This window comes from Triturus cristatus, chromosome 4_1 (assembly GCF_964204655.1).
Source record: "Triturus cristatus chromosome 4_1, aTriCri1.1, whole genome shotgun sequence".
NCBI lineage: Eukaryota > Metazoa > Chordata > Amphibia > Caudata > Salamandridae > Triturus > Triturus cristatus.
Window position 1 is genome coordinate 140,166,025 of NC_140585.1, and position 25,704 is coordinate 140,191,728.

Here is a 25,704-nt window from a genome sequence, read left to right on the forward strand (position 1 = left end):
GCTTGAAACTGTGGAAAAGGAGAAGTAGTTCTTAATATTATTAATTAAAGGAAAACAGGATCATTTAAAAAACAAAATGTATATGTTTAATTGTTATTTTATTTGAATAGGCAGTGGTCCATAGGACCAATATCTGTAATTAAAATGTTTGTTTTGAAACATTCTCAAAGAGGAACAGGTTTTTACGAGACCACTTATCTTTGTGGATTGATTACCACAATCACTGATATGGTGGTGAAGTATGATTGTTTTGGGCCAAATTACGGTGAAAAAACATTTCTACATACCACTACAATTTGGTATTTGAAGGTACAACCAAACACCCATTTCATGTACCTTCGATTTAATACATCAGAAAAAGCAATTTTGTGTTCGCAAATGGCCTGGTTTCTCAGACCAGCCTGCTTGCACCTGCAACTAGGGTTCGTACATCTTGTACGTGGGCAGCGTTTTTTAGTAGAAAGTAAATAGATTATGCATTGCACAAAAATGAAGTGCTTCAAACAAACACATACTTTGTATGCACAGAGAAGAGGTGGAATACATGTAAGACTGAGGACACAGGTTAAATGAGGAATAGATTGACTGCATTTCTGCCCACTTTTCTATGCAATTTCTGTAGTGCGATCGAAGGAAGCACCAAACTGTAAAACAAAGTTGTCAATTGCTTTCATAGTCCATTCCCTTTGTTTGGTGCTGTGAAAGGAAGAGCCAGATTCCAAAATAAATCAATGCTTTTTCAGACATTTCCCATACGGAATACCGAGCCCTGTATAAAAATGCATTTACTCTCAGGTTTTGAGCAGTGACATTGTAATGCTATTAAAGTGTAAGATCCAAGCGAACACTGACTCTGTCAATGATGATCCAAAGGGGTTTTATGAAAAGTCCCAGCTACAAACACAAGAACCAAAACAGGCCAAGGGGACACCTGGATTTGAACCAGGGACCTCTTGATCTGCAGTTAAATGCTCTACCACTGAGCTATATCCCCACCTGTTTGTGAGAGTCGGAATGAAAATATATCAGTACCTCATGAAAGAGTGTGAGCATCATGCTCAGTTGGGCCGGAAAGTACAAGCTTGAAACTGTGGAACAGGAGAAGTAGTTCTTAATATTATTTATTGAAGGAAAACGGGATCGTTTAAAAAAAATATTTATATGTTTCATTGTTATTTTATTTGAACAGGCAGTGGTCCATAGGACCAATGCCTGTTCATAAAATGCTTGTTTTGAAACATTCTCAAAGGGGAAGAGGTTTTTACGGGACGCCTTATCCTTTCGCGGATTGGTTACCACAATCACCGAGATGGTGGTGAAGTATGATTGTTTTGGGCCAAATGATGGACGAAAAACATTTCTACATACCACTGCAATTTGGTATTTGGAAGGTACACCCAAACGTCCCTTTCAAGTACCATCAATTTAATATATCAGAAAAGGCCATTTTGTGTTCGAAAATGGCCTGAGTCTTCGAGCCAGCCTTTTTTCATCTGCAACGAGGGTTCATACATTTTGCACGTAGGCAGAGGTTTTAAGGAGAAATTAAATAGTTTCTACGTTGCACAAGAATGAAGTGCTTTAAACAAACACATATTTTGTATGCACAGAGGAGAGGAGGAATATATGTAAGACTGAGGACACATGTTAAATGAGAAATAGATTGACTGCAGCGCTGCCGACTATACTATGCCATTTCTTTAGTGCGCTACAAGGAAGCACCAAACTGTATAACAAAGTTTTCAATTGTTTTCATACTCATTCTCTTTGTTTGAAGCTGTGAAAGGAGAGCCGGATTCCAAAATAAATCAATGATGTTTCAGAAAGTTCCCACGCCCTGTGTAAAAATGCATTTATTCCCAGGTTTTGAGCAGTGACACTGTAATGCTAATAAAGTATAAGATCCAACTGAACACTGACTCTGTCAATGGTGATCCAAAGGGACTTTATGAAAGATCCTAGCTACAAACACCAGAACCAAAATAGGTTTAGGGGACACCCGGATTTGAACCAGGGACCTTTTGATCTGCAGTCAAATGCTCTACCACTGAACTATATCCCCAACTGTTTTCAAAGATCAGAATGACAATATATCAGTACATCATGAAAGAGTGAGAGGCTCAAGCTCAGTTAGGGCCACAAAGTACGAGCTTGAAACTGTGGAAAAGGAGAAGTAGTTCTTAATATTATTAATTAAAGGAAAACAGGATCATTTAAAAAACAACATGTATATGTTTAATTGTTATTTTATTTGCATAGGCAGTGGTCCATAGGACCAATATCTGTAATTAAAATGTTTGTTTTGAAACATTCTCAAAGAGGAACAGGTTTTTACGAGACTACTTATCTTTGTGGATTGATTACCACAATCACTGATATGGTGGTGAAGTATGATTGTTTTGGGCCAAATTACGGTGAAAAAACATTTCTACATACCACTACAATTTGGTATTTGAAGGTACAACCAAACACCCATTTCATGTACCTTCGATTTAATACATCAGAAAAAGCAATTTTGTGTTCGCAAATGGCCTGGTTTCTCAGACCAGCCTGCTTGCACCTGCAACTAGGGTTCGTACATCTTGTACGTGGGCAGCGTTTTTTAGTAGAAAGTAAATAGATTATGCATTGCACAAAAATGAAGTGCTTCAAACAAACACATACTTTGTATGCACAGAGAAGAGGTGGAATACATGTAAGACTGAGGACACAGGTTAAATGAGGAATAGATTGACTGCATTGCTGCCCACTTTTCTATGCAATTTCTGTAGTGCGATCGAAGGAAGCACCAAACTGTAAAACAAAGTTGTCAATTGCTTTCATAGTCCATTCCCTTTGTTTGGTGCTGTGAAAGGAACAGCCAGATTCCAAAATAAATCAATGCTGTTTCAGACATTTCCCATACGGAATACCGAGCCCTGTATAAAAATGCATTTACTCTCAGGTTTTGAGCAGTGACATTGTAATGCTGTTAAAGTGTAAGATCCAAGCGAACACTGACTCTGTCAATGATGATCCAAAGGGGTTTTATGAAAAGTCCCAGCTACAAACACAAGAACCAAAACAGGCCAAGGGGACACCTGGATTTGAACCAGGGACCTCTTGATCTGCAGTCAAATGCTCTAACACTGAGCTATATCCCCACCTGTTTGTGAGAGTCGGAATGAAAATATATCAGTACCTCATGAAAGAGTGTGAGCATCATGCTCAGTTGGGCCGGAAAGTACAAGCTTGAAACTGTGGAACAAGAGAAGTAGTTCTTAATATTATTTATTGAAGGAAAACGGGATCGTTTAAAAAAAATATTTATATGTTTCATTGTTATTTTATTTGAACAGGCAGTGGTCCATAGGACCAATGCCTGTACATAAAATGCTTGTTTTGAAACATTCTCAAAGGGGAAGAGGTTTTTACGGGACGCCTTATCCTTTCGCGGATTGGTTACCACAATCACCGAGATGGTGGTGAAGTATGATTGTTTTGGGCCAAATGATGGATGAAAAACATTTCTACATACCACTGCAATTTGGTATTTGGAAGGTACACCCAAACGTCCCTTTCAAGTACCATCAATTTAATATATCAGAAAAGGCCATTTTGTGTTCGAAAATGGCCTGAGTCTTCGAGCCAGCCTTTTTTCATCTGCAACGAGGGTTCATACATTTTGCACGTAGGCAGAGGTTTTAAGGAGAAATTAAATAGTTTCTACGTTGCACAAGAATGAAGTGCTTTAAACAAACACATATTTTGTATGCACAGAGGAGAGGAGGAATATATGTAAGACTGAGGACACAGGTTAAATGAGAAATAGATTGACTGCAGCGCTGCCGAGTATACTATTCCATTTCTTTAGTGCGCTACAAGGAAGCACCAAACTGTATAACAAAGTTTTCAATTGTTTTCATAGTGATTCTCTTTGCTTGAAGCTGTGAAAGGAAGAGCCGGATTCCAAAATAAATCAATGATGTTTCAGAAAGTTCCCACGCCCTGTGTAAAAATGCATTTATTCCCAGGTTTTGAGCAGTGACACTGTAATGCTAATAAAGTATAAGATCCAACTGAACACTGACTCTGTCAATGGTGATCCATAGGGACTTTATGAAAGATCCCAGCTACAAACACCAAAACCAAAATAGGTTTAGGGGACACCCGGATTTGAACCAGGGACCTCTTGATCTGCAGTCAAATGCTCTACCACTGAGCTATATCCCCAACTGTTTTCAAAGATCAGAATGACAATATATCAGTACATCATGAAAGAGTGAGAGGCTCAAGCTCAGTTGGGCCACAAAGTACGAGCTTGAAACTGTGGAAAAGGAGAAGTAGTTCTTAATATTATTAATTAAAGGAAAACAGGGTCATTTAAAAAACAAAATGTATATGTTTAATTGTTATTTTATTTGAATAGGCAGTGGTCCATAGGACCAATATCTGTAATTAAAATGTTTGTTTTGAAACATTCTCAAAGGGGAAGAGGTTTTTACGAGACTACTTATCTTTGTGGATTGATTACCACAATCACTGATATGGTGGTGAAGTATGATTGTTTTGGGCCAAATTACGTTGAAAAAACATTTCTGCATACCACTACAATTTGGTATTTGAAGGTACAACCAAACACCCCTTTCATGTACCTTCGATTTAATACATCAGAAAAAGCTATTTTGTGTTCGCAAATGGCCTGGTTTCTCAGACCAGCCTGCTTGCACCTGCAACTAGGGTTCGTACATCTTGTACGTGGGCAGCGTATTTTAGTAGAAAGTAAATAGATTATGCATTGCACAAAAATGAAGTGCTTCAAACAAACACATACTTTGTATGCACAGAGAAGAGGTGGAATACATGTAAGACTGAGGACACAGGTTAAATGAGGAATAGATTGACTGCATTGCTGCCCACTTTTCTATGCAATTTCTGTAGTGCGATTGAAGGAAGCACTAAACTGTAAAACAAAGTTGCCAATTGCTTTCATAGTCCATTCCCTTTGTTTGGTGCTGTGAAAGGAAGAGCCAGATTCCAAAATAAATCAATACTTTTTCAGACATTTCCCATACGGAATACTGCGCCCTGTATAAAAATGCATTTACTCTCAGGTTTTGAGCAGTGACATTGTAATGCTGTTAAAGTGTAAGATCCAAGCGAACACTGACCCTGTCAATGATGATCCAAAGGGGTTTTATGAAAAGTCCCAGCTACAAACACAAGAACCAAAACAGGCCAAGGGGACACCTGGATTTGAACCAGGGACCTCTTGATCTGCAGTCAAATGCTCTACCACTGAGCTATATCCCCACCTGTTTGTGAGAGTCGGAATGAAAATATATCAGTACCTCATGAAAGAGTGTGAGCATCATGCTCAGTTGGGCCGGAAAGTACAAGCTTGAAACTGTGGAACAGGAGAAGTAGTTCTTAATATTATTTATTGAAGGAAAACGGGATTGTTTAAAAAAAATATTTATATGTTTCATTGTTATTTTATTTGAACAGGCAGTGGTCCATAGGACCAATGCCTGTACATAAAATGCTTGTTTTGAAACATTCTCAAAGGGGAAGAGGTTTTTACGGGATGCCTTATCCTTTCGCGGATTGGTTACCACAATCACCGAGATGGTGGTGAAGTATGATTGTTTTGGGCCAAATGATGGACGAAAAACATTTCTACATACCACTGCAATTTGGTATTTGGAAGGTACACCCAAATGTCCCTTTCAAGTACCATCAATTTAATATATCAGAAAAGGCCATTTTGTGTTCGAAAATGACCTGAGTCTTCGAGCCAGCCTTTTTTCATCTGCAATGAGGGTTCATACATTTTGCACGTAGGCAGAGGTTTTAAGGAGAAATTAAATAGTTTCTACGTTGCACAAGAATGAAGTGCTTTAAACAAACACATATTTTGTATGCACAGAGGAGAGGAGGAATATATGTAAGACTGAGGACACATGTTAAATGAGAAATAGATTGACTGCAGCGCTGCCGACTATACTATGCCATTTCTTTAGTGCGCTACAAGGAAGCACCAAACTGTATAACAAAGTTTTCAATTGTTTTCATACTCATTCTCTTTGTTTGAAGCTGTGAAAGGAGAGCCGGATTCCAAAATAAATCAATGATGTTTCAGAAAGTTCCCACGCCCTGTGTAAAAATGCATTTATTCCCAGGTTTTGAGCAGTGACACTGTAATGCTAATAAAGTATAAGATCCAACTGAACACTGACTCTGTCAATGGTGATCCAAAGGGACTTTATGAAAGATCCTAGCTACAAACACCAGAACCAAAATAGGTTTAGGGGACACCCAGATTTGAACCAGGGACCTCTTGATCTGCAGTCAAATGCTCTACCACTGAGCTATATCCCCAACTGTTTTCAATGATCAGAATGACAATATATCAGTACATCATGAAAGAGTGAGAGGCTCAAGCTCAGTTAGGGCCACAAAGTACTAGCTTGAAACTGTGGAAAAGGAGAAGTAGTTCTTAATATTATTAATTAAAGGAAAACAGGATCATTTAAAAAACAAAATGTATATGTGTAATTGTTATTTTATTTGAATAGGCAGTGGTCCATAGGACCAATATCTGTAATTAAAATGTTTGTTTTGAAACATTCTCAAAGAGGAACAGGTTTTTACGAGACTATTTATCTTTGTGGATTGATTACCACAATCACTGATATGGTGGTGAAGTATGATTGTTTTGGGCCAAATTACGGTGAAAAAACATTTCTACATACCACTACAATTTGGTATTTGAAGGTACAACCAAACACCCATTTCATGTACCTTCGATTTAATACATCAGAAATAGCAATTTTGTGTTCGCAAATGGCCTGGTTTCTCAGACCAGCCTGCTTGCACCTGCAACTAGGGTTTGTACATCTTGTACGTGGGCAGCGTTTTTTAGTAGAAAGTAAATAGATTATGCATTGCACAAAAATGAAGTGCTTCAAACAAACACATACTTTGTATGCACAGAGAAGAGGTGGAATACATGTAAGACTGAGGACACAGGTTAAATGAGGAATAGATTGACTGCATTTCTGCCCACTTTTCTATGCAATTTCTGTAGTGCGATCGAAGGAAGCACCAAACTGTAAAACAAAGTTGTCAATTGCTTTCATAGTCCATTCCCTTTGTTTGGTGCTGTGAAAGGAAGAGCCAGATTCCAAAATAAATCAATGCTTTTTCAGACATTTCCCATACGGAATACCGAGCCCTGTATAAAAATGCATTTACTCTCAGGTTTTGAGCAGTGACATTGTAATGCTATTAAAGTGTAAGATCCAAGCGAACACTGACTCTGTCAATGATGATCCAAAGGGGTTTTATGAAAAGTCCCAGCTACAAACACAAGAACCAAAACAGGCGAAGGGGACACCTGGATTTGAACCAGGGACCTCTTGATCTGCAGTCAAATGCTCTACCAGTGAGCTATATCCCCACCTGTTTTTGAGAGTCGGAATGAAAATATATCAGTACCTCATGAAAGAGTGTGAGCATCATGCTCAGTTGGGCCGGAAAGTACAAGCTTGAAACTGTGGAACAGGAGAAGTAGTTCTTAATATTATTTATTGAAGGAAAACGGGATCGTTTAAAAAAAATATTTATATGTTTCATTGTTATTTTATTTGAACAGGCAGTGGTCCATAGGACCAATGCCTATACATAAAATGCTTGTTTTGAAACATTCTCAAAGGGGAAGAGGTTTTTACGGGACGCCTTATCCTTTCGCGGATTGGTTACCACAATCACCGAGATGGTGGTGAAGTATGATTGTTTTGGGCCAAATGATGGACGAATAACATTTCTACATACCACTGCAATTTGGTATTTGGAAGGTACACCCAAACGTCCCTTTCAAGTACCATCAATTTAATATATCAGAAAAGGCCATTTTGTGTTCGAAAATGGCCTGAGTCTTCGAGCCAGCCTTTTTTCATCTGCAACGAGGGTTCATACATTTTGCACGTAGGCAGAGGTTTTAAGGAGAAATTAAATAGTTTCTACGTTGCACAAGAATGAAGTGCTTTAAACAAACACATATTTTGTATGCACAGAGGAGAGGAGGAATATATGTAAGACTGAGGACACATGTTAAATGAGAAATAGATTGACTGCAGCGCTGCCGACTATACTATGCCATTTCTTTAGTGCGCTACAAGGAAGCACCAAACTGTATAACAAAGTTTTCAATTGTTTTCATACTCATTCTCTTTGTTTGAAGCTGTGAAAGGAGAGCCGGATTCCAAAATAAATCAATGATGTTTCAGAAAGTTCCCACGCCCTGTGTAAAAATGCATTTATTCCCAGGTTTTGAGCAGGGACACTGTAATGCTAATAAAGTATAAGATCCAACTGAACACTGACTCTGTCAATGGTGATCCAAAGGGACTTTATGAAAGATCCTAGCTACAAACACCAGAACCAAAATAGGTTTAAGGGACACCCAGATTTGAACCAGGGACCTCTTGATCTGCAGTCAAATGCTCCACCACTGAGCTATATCCCCAACTGTTTTCAAAGTTCAGAATGACAATATATCAGTACATCATGAAAGAGTGAGAGGCTCAAGCTCAGTTAGGGCCACAAAGTACGAGCTTGAAACTGTGGAAAAGGAGAAGTAGTTCTTAATATTATTAATTAAAGGAAAACAGGATCATTTAAAAAACAAAATGTATATGTTTAATTGTTATTTTATTTGAATAGGCAGTGGTCCATAGGACCAATATCTGTAATTAAAATGTTTGTTTTGAAACATTCTCAAAGAGGAACAGGTTTTTACGAGACTACTTATCTTTGTGGATTGATTACCACAATCACTGATATGGTGGTGAAGTATGATTGTTTTGGGCCAAATTACGGTGAAAAAACATTTCTACATACCACTACAATTTGGTATTTGAAGGTACAACCAAACACCCATTTCATGTACCTTCGATTTAATACATCAGAAAAAGCAATTTTGTGTTCGCAAATGGCCTGGTTTCTCAGACCAGCCTGCTTGCACCTGCAACTAGGGTTCGTACATCTTGTACGTGGGCAGCGTTTTTTAGTAGAAAGTAAATAGATTATGCATTGCACAAAAATGAAGTGCTTCAAACAAACACATACTTTGTATGCACAGAGAAGAGGTGGAATACATGTAAGACTGAGGACACAGGTTAAATGAGGAATAGATTGACTGCATTTCTGCCCACTTTTCTATGCAATTTCTGTAGTGCGATCGAAGGAAGCACCAAACTGTAAAACAAAGTTGTCAATTGCTTTCATAGTCCATTCCCTTTGTTTGGTGCTGTGAAAGGAAGAGCCAGATTCCAAAATAAATCAATGCTTTTTCAGACATTTCCCATACGGAATACCGAGCCCTGTATAAAAATGCATTTACTCTCAGGTTTTGAGCAGTGACATTGTAATGCTATTAAAGTGTAAGATCCAAGCGAACACTGACTCTGTCAATGATGATCCAAAGGGGTTTTATGAAAAGTCCCAGCTACAAACACAAGAACCAAAACAGGCCGAGGGGACACCTGGATTTGAACCAGGGACCTCTTGATCTGCAGTCAAATGCTCTACCACTGAGCTATATCCCCACCTGTTTGTGAGAGTCGGAATGAAAATATATCAGTACCTCATGAAAGAGTGTGAGCATCATGCTCAGTTGGGCCGGAAAGTACAAGCTTGAAACTGTGGAACAGGAGAAGTAGTTCTTAATATTATTTATTGAAGGAAAACGGGATCGTTTAAAAAAAATAATCATATGTTTCATTGTTATTTTATTTGAACAGGCAGTGGTCCATAGGACCAATGCCTGTACATAAAATGCTTGTTTTGAAACATTCTCAAAGGGGAAGAGGTTTTTACGGGACGCCTTATCCTTTCGCGGATTGGTTACCACAATCACCGAGATGGTGGTGAAGTATGATTGTTTTGGGCCAAATGATGGACGAAAAACATTTCTACATACCACTGCAATTTGGTATTTGGAAGGTACACCCAAACGTCCCTTTCAAGTACCATCAATTTAATATATCAGAAAAGGCCATTTTGTGTTCGAAAATGGCCTGAGTCTTCGAGCCAGCCTTTTTTCATCTGCAATGAGGGTTCATACATTTTGCACGTAGGCAGAGGTTTTAAGGAGAAATTAAATAGTTTCTACGTTGCACAAGAATGAAGTGCTTTAAACAAACACATATTTTGTATGCACAGAGGAGAGGAGGAATATATGGAAGACTGAGGACGCAGGTTAAATGAGAAATAGATTGACTGCAGCGCTGCCCACTTTTCTATGCAATTTCTGTAGTGCGATTGAAGGAAGCACTAAACTGTAAAACAAAGTTGCCAATTGCTTTCATAGTCCATTCCCTTTGTTTGGTGCTGTGAAAGGAAGAGCCGGATTCCAAAATAAATCAATGCTTTTTCAGACATTTCCCATACGGAATACCGAGCCCTGTATAAAAATGCATTTACTCTCAGGTTTTGAGCAGTGACATTGTAATGCTGTTAAAGTGTAAGATCCAAGCGAACACTGACTCTGTCAATGATGATCCAAAGGGGTTTTATGAAAAGTCCCAGCTACAAACACAAGAACCAAAAGAGGCTAAGGGGACACCTGGATTTGAACCAGGGACCTCCTGATCTGCAGTCAAATGCTCTACCACTGAGCTATATCCCCACCTGTTTGTGGGATTCGGAATGAAAATATATCAGTACCTCATGAAAGAGTGTGAGCATCATGCTCATTTGGGCCGGAAAGTACAAGCTTGAAACTGTGGAACAGGAGAAGTAGTTCTTAATATTATTTATTGAAGGAAAACGGGATTGTTTAAAAAAAATATTTATATGTTTCATTGTTATTTTATTTGAACAGGCAGTGGTCCATAGGACCAATGCCTGTACATAAAATGCTTGTTTTGAAACATTCTCAAAGGGGAAGAGGTTTTTACGGGACGCCTTATCCTTTCGCGGATTGGTTACCACAATCACCGAGATGGTGGTGAAGTATGATTGTTTTGGGCCAAATGATGGACGAAAAACATTTCTACATACCACTGCAATTTGGTATTTGGAAGGTACACCCAAATGTCCCTTTCAAGTACCATCAATGTAATATATCAGAAAAGGCCATTTTGTGTTCGAAAATGACCTGAGTCTTCGAGCCAGCCTTTTTTCATCTGCAACGAGGGTTCATACATTTTGCACGTAGGCAGAGGTTTTAAGGAGAAATTAAATAGTTTCTACGTTGCACAAGAATGAAGTGCTTTAAACAAACACATATTTTGTATGCACAGAGGAGAGGAGGAATATATGTAAGACTGAGGACACATGTTAAATGAGAAATAGATTGACTGCAGCGCTGCCGACTATACTATGCCATTTCTTTAGTGCGCTACAAGGAAGCACCAAACTGTATAACAAAGTTTTCAATTGTTTTCATACTCATTCTCTTTGTTTGAAGCTGTGAAAGGAGAGCCGGATTACAAAATAAATCAATGATGTTTCAGAAAGTTCCCACGCCCTGTGTAAAAATGCATTTATTCCCAGGTTTTGAGCAGTGACACTGTAATGCTAATAAAGTATAAGATCCAACTGAACACTGACTCTGTCAATGGTGATCCAAAGGGACTTTATGAAAGATCCTAGCTACAAACACCAGAACCAAAATAGGTTTAGGGGACACCCGGATTTGAACCAGGGACCTCTTAATCTGCAGTCAAATGCTCTACCACTGAGCTATATCCCCAACTGTTTTCAAAGATCAGAATGACAATATATCAGTACATCATGAAAGAGTGAGAGGCTCAAGCTCAGTTAGGGCCACAAAGTACGAGCTTGAAACTGTGGAAAAGGAGAAGTAGTTCTTAATATTATTAATTAAAGGAAAACAGGATCATTTAAAAAACAAAATGTATATGTTTAATTGTTATTTTATTTGAATAGGCAGTGGTCCATAGGACCAATATCTGTAATTAAAATGTTTGTTTTGAAACATTCTCAAAGAGGAACAGGTTTTTACGAGACTACTTATCTTTGTGGATTGATTACCACAATCACTGATATGGTGGTGAAGTATGATTGTTTTGGGCCAAATTACGGTGAAAAAACATTTCTACATACCACTACAATTTGGTATTTAAAGGTACAACCAAACACCCATTTCATGTACCTTCGATTTAATACATCAGAAAAAGCAATTTTGTGTTCCCAAATGGCCTGGTTTCTCAGACCAGCCTGCTTGCACCTGCAACTAGGGTTCGTACATCTTGTACGTGGGCAGCGTTTTTTAGTAGAAAGTAAATAGATTATGCATTGCACAAAAATGAAGTGCTTCAAACAAACACATACTTTGTATGCACAGAGAAGAGGTGGAATACATGTAAGACTGAGGACACAGGTTAAATGAGGAATAGATTGACTGCATTGCTGCCCACTTTTCTATTCAATTTCTGTAGTGCGATTGAAGGAAGCACTAAACTGTAAAACAAAGTTGCCAATTGCTTTCATAGTCCATTCCCTTTGTTTGGTGCTGTGAAAGGAAGAGCCAGATTCCAAAATAAATCAATGCTGTTTCAGACATTTCCCATACGGAATACCGAGCCCTGTATAAAAATGCATTTACTCTCAGGTTTTGAGCAGTGACATTGTAATGCTGTTAAAGTGTAAGATCCAAGCGAACACTGACTCTGTCAATGATGATCCAAAGGGGTTTTATGAAAAGTCCCAGCTACAAACACAAGAACCAAAACAGGCCAAGGGGACACCTGGATTTGAACCAGGGACCTCTTGATCTGCAGTCAAATGCTCTACCACTGAGCTATATCCCCACCTGTTTGTGAGAGTCGGAATGAAAATATATCAGTACCTCATGAAAGAGTGTGAGCATCATGCTCAGTTGGGCCGGAAAGTACAAGCTTGAAACTGTGGAACAGGAGAAGTAGTTCTTAATATTATTTATTGAAGGAAAACGGGATCGTTTAAAAAAAATATTTATATGTTTCATTGTTATTTTATTTGAACAGGCAGTGGTCCATAGGACCAATGCCTGTACATAAAATGCTTGTTTTGAAACATTCTCAAAGGGGAAGAGGTTTTTACGGGACGCCTTATCCTTTCGCGGATTGGTTACCACAATCACCGAGATGGTGGTGAAGTATGATTGTTTTGGGCCAAATGATGGACGAAAAACATTTCTACATACCACTGCAATTTGGTATTTGGAAGGTACACCCAAACGTCCCTTTCAAGTACCATCAATTTAATATATCAGAAAAGGCCATTTTGTGTTCGAAAATGGCCTGAGTCTTCGAGCCAGCCTTTTTTCATCTGCAACGAGGGTTCATACATTTTGCACGTAGGCAGAGGTTTTAAGGAGAAATTAAATAGTTTCTACGTTGCACAAGAATGAAGTGCTTTAAACAAACACATATTTTGTATGCACAGAGGAAAGGAGGAATATATGTAAGACTGAGGACACAGGTTAAATGAGAAATAGATTGACTGCAGCGCTGCCGAGTATACTATGCCATTTCTTTAGTGCGCTACAAGGAAGCACCAAACTGTATAACAAAGTTTTCAATTGTTTTCATAGTGATTCTCTTTGCTTGAAGCTGTGAAAGGAAGAGCCGGATTCCAAAATAAATCAATGATGTTTCAGAAAGTTCCCAAGCCCTGTGTAAAAATGCATTTATTCCAAGGTTTTGAGCAGTGACACTGTAATGCTAATAAAGTATAAGATCCAACTGAACACTGACTCTGTCAATGGAGATCCATAGGGACTTTATGAAAGATCCCAGCTACAAACACCAAAACCAAAATAGGTTTAGGGGACACTCGGATTTGAACCAGGGACCTCTTGATCTGCAGTCAAATGCTCTACCACTGAGCTATATCCCCAACTGTTTATAAAGATCAGAATGACAATATATCAGTACATCATGAAAGAGTGAGAGGCTCAAGCTCAGTTGGGCCACAAAGTACGAGCTTGAAACTGTGGAAAAGGAGAAGTAGTTCTTAATATTATTAATTAAAGGAAAACAGGATCATTTAAAAAACAAAATGTATATGTTTAATTGGTATTTTATTTGAATAGGCAGTGGTCCATAGGACCAATATCTGTAATTAAAATGTTTGTTTTGAAACATTCTCAAAGGGGAAGAGGTTTTTACGAGACTACTTATCTTTGTGGATTGATTACCACAATCACTGATATGGTGGTGAAGTATGATTGTTTTGGGCCAAATTACGGTGAAAAAACATTTCTGCATACCACTACAATTTGGTATTTGAAGGTACAACCAAACACCCCTTTCATGTACCTTCGATTTAATACATCAGAAAAAGCTATTTTATGTTCGCAAATGGCCTGGTTTCTCAGACCAGCCTGCTTGCACCTGCAACTAGGGTTCGTACATCTTGTACGTGGGCAGCGTATTTTAGTAGAAAGTAAATAGATTATGCATTGCACAAAAATGAAGTGCTTCAAACAAACACATACTTTGTATGCACAGAGAAGAGGTGGAATACATGTAAGACTGAGGACACAGGTTAAATGAGGAATAGATTGACTGCATTGCTGCCCACTTTTCTATGCAATTTCTGTAGTGCGATTGAAGGAAGCACTAAACTGTAAAACAAAGTTGCCAATTGCTTTCATAGTCCATTCCCTTTGTTTGGTGCTGTGAAAGGAAGAGCCAGATTCCAAAATAAATCAATGCTTTTTCAGACATTTCCCATAGGGAATACTGCGCCCTGTATAAAAATGCATTTACTCTCAGGTTTTGAGCAGTGACATTGTAATGCTGTTAAAGTGTAAGATCCAAGCGAACACTGACTCTGTCAATGATGATCCAAAGGGGTTTTATGAAAAGTCCCAGCTACAAACACAAGAACCAAAACAGGCCAAGGGGACACCTGGATTTGAACCAGTGACCTCTTGATCTGCAGTCAAATGCTATATCCCCACCTGTTTGTGAGAGTCGGAATGAAAATATATCAGTACCTCATGAAAGAGTGTGAGCATCATGCTCAGTTGGGCCGGAAAGTACAAGCTTGAAACTGTGGAACAGGAGAAGTAGTTCTTAATATTATTTATTGAAGGAAAACGGGATCGTTTAAAAAAAATATTTATATGTTTCATTGTTATTTTATTTGAACAGGCAGTGGTCCATAGGACCAATGCCTGTACATAAAATGCTTGTTTTGAAACATTCTCAAAGGGGAAGAGGTTTTTACGGGACGCCTTATCCTTTCGCGGATTGGTTACCACAATCACCGAGATGGTGGTGAAGTATGATTGTTTTGGGCCAAATGATGGACGAAAAACATTTCTACATACCACTGCAATTTGGTATTTGGAAGGTACACCCAAACGTCCTTTTCAAGTACCATCAATTTAATATATCAGAAAAGGCCATTTTGTGTTCGAAAATGGCCTGAGTCTTCGAGCCAGCCTTTTTTCATCTGCAACGAGGGTTCATACATTTTGCACGTAGGCAGAGGTTTTAAGGATAAATTAAATAGTTTCTACGTTGCACAAGAATGAAGTGCTTTAAACAAACACATATTTTGTATGCACAGAGGAGAGGAGGAATATATGTAAGACTGAGGACACATGTTAAATGAGAAATAGATTGACTGCAGCGCTGCCGACTATACTATGCCATTTCTTTAGTGCGCTACAAGGAAGCACCAAACTGTATAACAAAGTTTTCAATTGTTTTCATACTCATTCTCTTTGTTTGAAGCTGTGAAAGGAGAGCCGGATTCCAAAATAAATCAATGATGTTTCAAAAAGTTCCCACGCCCTGTGTAAAAATGCATTTATTGCCAGGTTTTGAGCAGTGGCACTGTAATGCTAATAAAGTATAAGATCTAACTGAACACTGACTCTGTCAATGGTGATCCAAAGGGACTTTATGAAAGATCCTAGCTACAAACACCAGAACCAAAATAGGTTTAGGGGACACCCGGATTTGAACCAGGGACCTCTTGATCTGCAGTCAAATGCTCTACCACTGAGCTATATCCCCAACTGTTTTCAAAGATCAGAATGACAATATATCAGTACATCATGAAAGAGTGAGAGGCTCAAGCTCAGTTAGGGCCACAAAGTACGAGCTTGAAACTGTGGAAAAGGAGAAGTAGTTCTTAATATTATTAATTAAAGGAAAACAGGATCATTTAAAAAACAAAATGTATATGTTTAATTGTTATTTTATTTGAATAGGCAGTGGTCCATAGGACCAATATCTGTAATTAAAATGTTTGTTTTGAAACATTCTCAAAGAGGAACAGGTTTTTACGAGACTACTTATCTTTGTGGATTGATTACCACAATCACTGATATGGTGGTGAAGTATGATTGTTTTGGGCCAAATTACGGTGAAAAAACATTTCTGCATACCACTACAATTTGGTATTTGAAGGTACAACCAAACACCCCTTTCATGTACCTTCGATTTAATACATCAGAAAAAGCTATTTTGTGTTCGCAAATGGCCTGGTTTCTCAGACCAGTCTGCTTGCACCTGCAACTAGGGTTCGTACATCTTGTACGTGGGCAGCGTATTTTAGTAGAAAGTAAATAGATTATGCATTGCACAAAAATGAAGTGCTTCAAACAAACACATACTTTTTATGCACAGAGAAGAGGTGGAATACATGTAAGACTGAGGACACAGGTTAAATGAGGAATAGATTGAATGCATTGCTGCCCACTTTTCTATGCAATTTCTGTAGTGCAATTGAAGGAAGCACTAAACTGTAAAACAAAGTTGCCAATTGCTTTCATAGTCCATTCCCTTTGTTTGGTGCTGTGAAAGGAAGAGCCAGATTCCAAAATAAATCAATGCTTTTTCAGACATTTCCCATACGGAATACCGAGCCCTGTATAAAAATGCATTTACTTTCAGGTTTTGAGCAGTGACATTGTAATGCTGTTAAAGTGTAAGATCCAAGCGAACACTGACTCTGTCAATGATGATCCAAAGGGGTTTTATGAAAAGTCCCAGCTATAAACACAAGAACCAAAACAGGCTACGGGGACACCTGGATTTGAACAAGGGACCTCTTGATCTGCAGTCAAATGCTCTACCACTGAGCTATATCCCCACCTGTTTGTGAGTGTCGGAATGAAAATATATCAGTACCTCATGAAAGAGTGTGAGCATCATGCTCAGTTGGGCCGGAAAGTACAAGCTTGAAACTGTGGAACAGGAGAAGTAGTTCTTAATATTATTTATTGAAGGAAAACGGTATCGTTTAAAAAAAATATTTATATGTTTCATTGTTATTTTATTTGAACAGGCAGTGGTCCATAGGACCAATCCCTGTACATAAAATGCTTGTTTTGAAACATTCTCAAAGGGGAAGAGGTTTTTACGGGACGCCTTATCCTTTCGCGGATTGCTTACCACAATCACCGAGATGGTGGTGAAGTATGATTGTTTTGGGCCAAATGATGGACGAAAAACATTTCTACATACCACTGCAATTTGGTATTTGGAAGGTACACCCAAACGTCCCTTTCAAGTACCATCAATTTAATATATCAGAAAAGGCCATTTTGTGTTCGAAAATGGCCTGAGTCTCCGAGCCAGCCTTTTTTCATCTGCAACCAGGGTTCATACATTTTGCACGTAGGCAGAGGTTTTAAGGAGAAATTAAATAGATTCTACGATGCACAACAATGAAGTGATTTAAACAAACAAATATTTTGTAAGCACAGAGGAGAGGAGGAAGATATGTAAGACTGAGGACACAGGTTAAATGAGAAATAGATTGACTGCAGCGCTGCCGAGTATACTATGCCATTTCTTTAGTGTGCTACAAGGAAGCACCAAACTGTATAACAAAGTTTTCAATTGTTTTCATAGTCATTCTCTTTGCTTGAAGCTGTGAAAGGAAGAGCCGGATTCCAAAATAAATCAATGATGTTTCAGAAAGTTCCCACGCCCTGTGTAAAAATGCATTTATTCCCAGGTTTTGAGCAGTGACACTGTAATGCTAATAAAGTATAAGATCCAACTGAACACTGACTCTGTCAATGGTGATCCAAAGGGACTTTATGAAAGATCCCAGCTACAAACACCAGAACCAAAATAGGTTTAGGGGACACCCGGATTTGAACCAGGGACCTCTTGATCTGCAGTCAAATGCTCTACCACTGAGCTATATCCCCAACTGGTTTTTAAGATCAGAATGACAATATATCAGTACATCATGAAAGAGTGAGAGGCTCAAGCTCAGTTGGGCCACAAAGTACGAGCTTGATACTGTGGAAAAGGAGAAGTAGTTCTTAATATTATTAATTAAAGGAAAGCAGGATCATTTAAAAAACAAAATGTATATGTTTAATTGTTATTTTATTTGGATAGGCAGTGGTCCATAGGACCAATATCTGTAATTAAAATGTTTGTTTTGAAACATTCTCAAAGGGGAAGAGGTTTTTTTGAGACTACTTATCTTTGTGGGTTGATTACCACAATCACTGATATGGTGGTGAAGTATGATTGTTTTGGGCCAAATTACGGTGAAAAAACATTTCTACATACCACTACAATTTGGTATTTGAAGGTACAACCAAACACCCATTTCATGTACCTTCGATTTAATACATCAGAAAAAGCTATTTTGTGTTCGCAAATGGCCTGGTTTCTCAGACCAGCCTGCTTGCACCTGCAACTAGGGTTCGTACATCTTGTACGTGGGCAGCGTTTTTTAGTACAAAGTAAATAGATTATGCATTGCACAAAAATGAAGTGCTTCAAACAAACACATACTTTGTATGCACAGAGAAGAGGTGGAATACATGTAAGACTGAGGACACAGGTTAAATGAGGAATAGATTGACTGCATTTCTGCCCACTTTTCTATGCAATTTCTGTAGTGCGATCATAGGAAGCACCAAACTGTAAAACAAAGTTGTCAATTGCTTTCATAGTCCATTCCCTTTGTTTGGTGCTGTGAAAGGAAGAGCCAGATTCCAAAATAAATCAATGCTTTTTCAGACATTTCCCATACGGAATACCGCGCCCTGTATAAAAATGCATTTACTCTCAGGTTTTGAGCAGTGACATTGTAATGCTATTAAAGTGTAAGATCCAAGCGAACACTGACTCTGTCAATGATGATCCAAAGGGGTTTTATGAAAAGTCACAGCTACAAACACAAGAACCAAAACAGGCTAAGGGGACACCTGGATTTGAACCAGGGACTTCTTGATCTGCAGTCAAATGCTCTACCACTGAGCTATGTCCCCACCTGTTTGTGAGAGTCGGAATGAAAATATATCAGTACCTCATGAAAGAGTGTGAGCATCATGCTCAGTTGGGCCGGAAAGTACAAGCTTGAAACTGTGGAACAGGAGAAGTAGTTCTTAATATTATTTATTGAAGGAAAACGGGATGGTTTAAAAAAAATATTTATATGTTTCATTGTTATTTTATTTGATCAGGCAGTGGTCCATAGGACCAATGCCTGTACATAAAATGCTTGTTTTGAAACATTCTCAAAGGGGAAGAGGTTTTTATGGGACGCCTTATCCTTTCGCGGATTGCTTACCACAATCACCGAGATGGTGGTGAAGTATGATTGTTTTGGGCCAAATGATGGACGAAAAACATTTCTACATACCACTGCAATTTGGTATTTGGAAGGTACACCCAAACGTCCCTTTCAAGTACCATCAATTTAATATATCAGAAAAGGCCATTTTGTGTTCGAAAATGGCCTGAGTCTTCGAGCCAGCCTTTTTTCATCTGCAACGAGGGTTCATACATTTTGCACGTAGGCAGAGGTTTTAAGGAGAAATTTAATAGTTTCTACGTTGCACAAGAATGAAGTGCTTTAAACAAACACATATTTTGTATGCACAGAGGAGAGGAGGAATATATGTAAGACTGAGGACACAGGTTAAATGAGAAATAGATTGACTGCAGCGCTGCCGAGTATACTATGCCATTTCTTTAGTGCACTACAAGGAAGTACCAAACTGTATAACAAAGTTTTCAATTGTTTTCATAGTCATTCTCTTTGCTTGAAGCTGTGAAAGGAAGAGCCGGATTCCAAAATAAATCAATGATGTTTCAGAAAGTTCCCACGCCCTGTGTAAAAATGCATTTATTCCCAGGTTTTGAGCAGTGACACTGTAATGGTAATAAAGTATAAGATCCAACTGAACACTGACTCTGTCAATGGTGATCCATAGGGACTTTATGAAAGATCCCAGCTACAAACACCAGAACCAAAATATGTTTAGGGGACACTCGGATTTGAACCAGGGACCTCTTGATCTGCAGTCAAATGCTCTACCACTGAGCTATATCCCCACCAGTTTGTGAGAGTCGGAACGAAAATATATCAGTACCTCATGAAAGAGTGTGAGCATCATGCTCAGTTGGGCCAGAAAGTACAAGCTTGAAACTGTGGAACAGGAAAAGTAGTTCTTAATATTATTTATGTTTCATTGTTATTTTATTTGAACAGGCAGTGGTCCATAGGACCAATGCCTGTACATAAAATGCTTGTTTTGAAACATTCTCAAAGGGGAAGAGGTTTTTACGGGACGCCTTATCCTTTCGCGGATTGGTTACCACAATCACCGAGATGGTGGTGAAGGATGATTGTTTTGGGCCAAATGATGGACGAAAAACATTTCTACATACCACTGCAATTTGGTATTTGGAAGGTACACCCAAACGTCCCTTTCAAGTACCATCAATTTAATATATCAGAAAAGGCCATTTTGTGTTCGAAAATGGCCTGAGTCTTCGAGCCAGCCTTTTTTCACCTGCAACGAGGGTTCATACATTTTGCACGTAGGCAGAGGTTTTAAGGAGAAATTAAATAGTTTCTACGTTGCACAAGAATGAAGTGCTTTAAACAAACACATATTTTGTATGCACAGAGGAGAGGAGGAATATATGTAAGACTGAGGACACAGGTTAAATGAGAAATAGATTGACTGCAGCGCTGCCGAGTATACTATGCCATTTCTTTAGTGCGCTACAAGGAAGCACCAAACTGTATAACAAAGTTTTCAATTGTTTTCATAGTGATTCTCTTTGCTTGAAGCTGTGAGAGGAAGAGCCGGATTCCAAAATAAATCAATGATGTTTCAGAAAGTTCCCACGCCCTGTGTAAAAATGCATTTATTCCCAGGTTTTGAGCAGTGACACTGTAATGCTAATAAAGTATAAGATCCAACTGAACACTGACTCTGTCAATGGTGATCCATAGGGACTGTTAGACCTGACATCCTTGGCGTGGGTTTTTCCCCTATCTTTTGCCTCTGTTACCTGGATTTTTGATGCTGTGCTGGATTTCGATATGCTGGTTTAGATGCTTTGGACACTCTGTCACTGCTAATCAGTGCCAGAGTGTAAGTGCTCCCTGTGTAAAATATCGCATTGATTGGATATACCTGATTGGCACATCTGTATCACCATGAAGTCCCTAGTAAAGTGCACTGTGTGTGCCAGGGCTGGTGATGACGGATGCTACTAGGGGGTCTGCAGCGCTGATTGCGCCACCCACCTGTGTAGCCCTAAAACAGTGTCTCAGGCCTGCCGCCGCAGGCCTGCCTGCAGTCCCCGGACTGCCATGTCCCCCTGGCCAGTGTCCACACTGGCCGGGCCTAACCCTTCCCTTTTCATACACGTCAGTCATCCCTATGGAAGGCCCAAGGTACCCCCCTGGGCAGGGTGCAGTGTATGTAGAAGGTAGAGCATGTACTAGTGCAGGTAACATGTTCTGGTAGTGAACACCGGCCATTTTGTGTGTTCACTACTGCAAGGCTATCTTGTTCCATAGGCTAACATGAGGGAGGCGGGTGCCGATGGCTATCCGCCTATCTTCTCATACGAACAAGATAAGACATGAGTGGTTGATATCCCTGAGCTCAGCATTTGATAACACATCTTTTAGGAGAGATTGTTTTTAAATCCTGAGTTGGAGAACAGTACTTTTTAGAGAGTAGCTGTTCTCTTGTCTGACCCTTCTGTGTGCCTGGGCGCGCTTGTGGATTGACTGTCTGGTTTGAGAGTGACAGGGGCTGGGGATCCCCCGGGCGGTTGGCCGAGTCAGCCCTCTGCTGAATGGCGACAATCGCAGGGAGAGTGGAGGGAGGAGATAGCACCTGGGATTGAATAGGGCTGTGCCTGCCTGCCACTCCGCTGGCTCCACCTCCTGCTGGGCGGCTGACGACTCTGCCCCTCACTCTGAAAAGAATGTAGAGACCAGGAAAACAAAGTGCTCCAACAACACCCAGAACTGGATCAGACCGGGCTCAGGACCCACTTGCACAAAGACTTCAAAGACTTTTAGGGGTATAAGTACAAGACCCCTGACAACAGATTTTTAGATTCGACCATCAAGAGGAACCTCTGCTGAAAGACGGACCGCTGAAGAACTAAAGGAAGATTGCCGTGCTGTGTGCTCTAAAGGCTGACCTGTTCTGCTGTGCAACTGAAGCTGAGGAGGAGAAGGGGTCTTGCTGTGTGCTGACCCTATCCACTTGACCAAACAAGACTTTGCTGTGTGCTGTGTCTTCAACTGAATCTCCAAGGGCCTGAGAAGAGCTGGCCTCCTGTTTCGCAACCCAGGGATAGAAAGGTTGCCAAGAACTCAAGACTCTGCTGTGTCCCACCTGCGCTGCTGGGTGCCGCAGGGACCGTGGACTGTTCTACCAAGCTTCTCAACATCTGCCTGTGAGGTGGGCTGGCTGCTCTCTGTCTTGCTGGAGAGTACCGCACCGAGCCGGGCCTGACACCGGTTGCCGCATCAAGAAGATCGACGTGCTCATCGGCACGTGCCTTGCCGCGACCCGGAGGCCTGAAGCAGACCGAGAGTCGTATTTCCCTGCTCTACGAAGCCGCGCAGTGAGTGGCTGACGCCGGTGACGTCGACATCGTCATTGGGGGCTCGTCGGGGGAGTTGTGGAATCCTTGCATCGAACAGCCCGAGGAGCGCTCGTGCAACGAGCGCAGTGACACCGCCGGAGCAGCGTAGCTGCCTAAAACATCGAGGGCCTACAAATTGATTCATTCTCAGTGAGTATCGAATCACTCAAGAGACTTGAGACTATCGTCTGACGATCCCGACCAACCAAGAAAGCGATTATTGTGTAAACCTGTGATGCTTGATTTCAACTGCGGAAACTAGATAAAGATATATTATTTTTGATATAACTCACCTGTGTGGTCTAAGTTTGTGGTGTGCGGAGGGGGGATCATTGTGGTGTCTACGTGCAAATACCTTACACATAGCCTTTGGGATAAGCCTGTCTGCTCGAGCCAAGCTACCTAGAGGGTGAGCAGGGGTTATCTACCGTGTGTGTCCCTGTACCCTGACTAGAAGCAAGGGTCCCTATTTGGTCTAAGGTGTATACCTCTGCCAACTAGAGACCCCCAGATCTAACATTGGTGGTCAGCGGTGCGGATTAGAACCAGTATTTGCACTTGACCTGCAGTGATTCTTCGTACATCACTAATCTAGTAAGCAGTTGCATCGCACGAAGTTTTTTGCGAAGACTATTCTTGGAGGATCGACGAAGCATCATGTCTCTGAACGGAGTAGGCGAGGAACCGGAGTTGCAATTCGAGGTGAAAAAGTTGCTCGAGTATAAGAAGGAGCAACTAAAGCAATTCTGCAAGCAGCTTGGATGCCCAGCGAAGGGCAGCGCCAACAAGACGGAGCTACAGAAAGCTCTAAGGCCCTGGTGGGAGGCCAAGAATGGCGCAACCGAGGAAACTACGGAAGGGGATGGCACACCGGAGAACGGATTTGGATCCGATGATCTGCCAGTGAATAGGCCAGCGTCGGGGGCTGGCAGCACCCATTCCAGTAGGAGCCTCTCTCCAGAGGAGATGGAGGAAAACCAGAGGGTTAGAGCCCATGAGATTGAACTTTTTAAGCTCAAAGCTCAAGCGGAAGAAAGGAAACTGCGCCTTGACAGTGAGAAAGAGGCGGAGGAGAGGAGGAATGCTCTTGCGTTAGAAGAGAAGAAACTCCAGTTGGCTCATGAGTTGAGCATGAGGGAGCTGGACATTAAAGCCAAACAGGTGGCGTCCAGTCCGAATGGTGGCAGCGCACAACCAGTACAGGCGGGTAAAGTATACATACCGAAAGATTTGGTGCAGAATTATCAGAGGGGTGAGGATATCTATGCGTGGTTTAGATCCTATGAGCTTGCCTTGAAGATGAATGAAGTGCCTGAGAAAAGTTGGGGAGCGGGTTTGTGGAAGCATTTTGAGGCCTCTGGGAGGGATGTCTTAGCACCCTTAGAAGCAGCAGGGACCTTAACCTACCCCACAATGAAGGCGGCCTTATGCCTCAGGTATGGGCTTACACCAGAACAGTACCGACAGAAGTTTAGGAACTTCAAGAAACTTGATTCGAGTACATGGGTGGAGTGTGTGAGTATGTACACGCGTGCACTGGAAGGTTGGATAAAGGGCAGCAAAGTTACTGATTATGTGGGGTTGTGTCACTTGATTAGTTGGGAGCACTTGAGTAGTCTATGTGTTCCAGAGCTGCGCCAGCATCTTTTAGACAGCAAGTTAACTGATCCCAGTGAGCTTGCTAAGGAGGCAGACCGCTGGACTAGCACCAGGGTCAACTAAGGGGTGGTAAGTATGCCAGCCAAGGGTGGACAGGGTCCCCAGCAGAAAGGTGGGGAGGACAAGGGTAACAGCAAGGAGTTCTCTAAAGGGCCCCAAAACAGTTCCCAGGAGAAGGAGTCCCAAGCCCCCAAGCCGAAGAGGTCCTGGCCCCCTAAGGGCAACAGACCACCGCCTACTTGCTATGCTTGTAGGGAAGTGGGGCACATCGCCCCTAAATGTCCCAATAAACCCCCAGCACCAGCTGCTGCTCCAGTCCCAGGGTTAGCTAGTGTAGCTTTGGGAGGGGATTTGATTTCCATTGGGGAAGAGGGATTAGCTATGATGACCCTTGTCTCGTTAGGAGACCAAGAGATGGTCCGGGATGCCTTGATACCCGCTAACACTAAGAAATACGGGCAGAAGGTGACCATCAATGGGAGGGAGATAGAGGCTCTGAGAGACACCGGGGCTAGTGTGACATCTGTCAGGTGTCAGTGGGTGTCTGAAGAGCAAGTCATTCCCAATGTACTCCGCCCAGTAGTGGCAGCTGACACTTCAGTTCGCCTCTGCAAGATGGCGCGTGTTCCCTTTACATGGGGGGGAGTCTCTGGTACCTTGGAAGTCTGTGTCAGTGATGCCTTGCCGGTAGATTGTCTGTTGGGTAACGACCTGGAGAGTTCTCCATGGAAGGACGTAGAGCGCAGAACTCACTTGGAGATGTTAGGACTGCCAGCGTGGATCTGCGTATCCACACGTGCCATGACAGCCAGTAAGGGTGAATTAGTAGAACTGGAGCCTGGAACAATGGCCCAGGAACCTGCCAGGAGAGGAAGGGGCAGAGGGCGCGGGAAACCGGCCCCCGCTGTTCCCACGGTCCAGGAGGAAGCAGAACCTGAGGGGGATGCCCTGGAACCTACAGGGGAGCAGGTGGCCGAACTGGGGGAGTTGCCTGAGCTGACCCATTGGCAGCAAGAGGGTGGCCCCTCCAGGGAGGAATTCTGCCAGGCTCAGAAGGAGTGCCCTTCTCTCAGTGGTGTGCGGCAGCAGGCTGCAGACCAGGCAGCAGGCCTAGGGTCCAAGGAACATTTGATCTACTGGGAAGATGACT

The 25,704-nt window shown here is 41.1% G+C and overlaps 14 non-coding genes across 14 annotated transcripts; all 14 read right to left on the reverse strand.

Annotated features, from left to right (window-relative positions):
- Nucleotides 1-922: 922 nt before the first annotated feature.
- TRNAC-GCA (transfer RNA cysteine (anticodon GCA)) lies at nt 923-994 on the reverse strand. Its single transcript has one exon. It is a non-coding gene; the product is annotated as a tRNA-Cys (tRNA).
- A 996-nt stretch (nt 995-1,990) lies between these two features.
- On the reverse strand, nt 1,991-2,062 carry TRNAC-GCA (transfer RNA cysteine (anticodon GCA)). Its single transcript has one exon. It is a non-coding gene; the product is annotated as a tRNA-Cys (tRNA).
- Nucleotides 2,063-4,140: 2,078 nt separating this feature from the next.
- Nucleotides 4,141-4,212, reverse strand: TRNAC-GCA (transfer RNA cysteine (anticodon GCA)). Its single transcript has one exon. It is a non-coding gene; the product is annotated as a tRNA-Cys (tRNA).
- Nucleotides 4,213-5,220: 1,008 nt separating this feature from the next.
- TRNAC-GCA (transfer RNA cysteine (anticodon GCA)) lies at nt 5,221-5,292 on the reverse strand. Its single transcript has one exon. It is a non-coding gene; the product is annotated as a tRNA-Cys (tRNA).
- A 996-nt stretch (nt 5,293-6,288) lies between these two features.
- Nucleotides 6,289-6,360, reverse strand: TRNAC-GCA (transfer RNA cysteine (anticodon GCA)). Its single transcript has one exon. It is a non-coding gene; the product is annotated as a tRNA-Cys (tRNA).
- A 3,158-nt stretch (nt 6,361-9,518) lies between these two features.
- On the reverse strand, nt 9,519-9,590 carry TRNAC-GCA (transfer RNA cysteine (anticodon GCA)). The gene has a single exon. It is a non-coding gene; the product is annotated as a tRNA-Cys (tRNA).
- A 1,010-nt stretch (nt 9,591-10,600) lies between these two features.
- On the reverse strand, nt 10,601-10,672 carry TRNAC-GCA (transfer RNA cysteine (anticodon GCA)). Its single transcript has one exon. It is a non-coding gene; the product is annotated as a tRNA-Cys (tRNA).
- Nucleotides 10,673-11,668: 996 nt separating this feature from the next.
- On the reverse strand, nt 11,669-11,740 carry TRNAC-GCA (transfer RNA cysteine (anticodon GCA)). The gene has a single exon. It is a non-coding gene; the product is annotated as a tRNA-Cys (tRNA).
- A 1,009-nt stretch (nt 11,741-12,749) lies between these two features.
- On the reverse strand, nt 12,750-12,821 carry TRNAC-GCA (transfer RNA cysteine (anticodon GCA)). The gene has a single exon. It is a non-coding gene; the product is annotated as a tRNA-Cys (tRNA).
- A 997-nt stretch (nt 12,822-13,818) lies between these two features.
- Nucleotides 13,819-13,890, reverse strand: TRNAC-GCA (transfer RNA cysteine (anticodon GCA)). The gene has a single exon. It is a non-coding gene; the product is annotated as a tRNA-Cys (tRNA).
- Nucleotides 13,891-15,953: 2,063 nt separating this feature from the next.
- TRNAC-GCA (transfer RNA cysteine (anticodon GCA)) lies at nt 15,954-16,025 on the reverse strand. Its single transcript has one exon. It is a non-coding gene; the product is annotated as a tRNA-Cys (tRNA).
- Nucleotides 16,026-18,103: 2,078 nt separating this feature from the next.
- Nucleotides 18,104-18,175, reverse strand: TRNAC-GCA (transfer RNA cysteine (anticodon GCA)). The gene has a single exon. It is a non-coding gene; the product is annotated as a tRNA-Cys (tRNA).
- A 1,008-nt stretch (nt 18,176-19,183) lies between these two features.
- Nucleotides 19,184-19,255, reverse strand: TRNAC-GCA (transfer RNA cysteine (anticodon GCA)). Its single transcript has one exon. It is a non-coding gene; the product is annotated as a tRNA-Cys (tRNA).
- A 997-nt stretch (nt 19,256-20,252) lies between these two features.
- On the reverse strand, nt 20,253-20,324 carry TRNAC-GCA (transfer RNA cysteine (anticodon GCA)). The gene has a single exon. It is a non-coding gene; the product is annotated as a tRNA-Cys (tRNA).
- Nucleotides 20,325-25,704: the final 5,380 nt, after the last annotated feature.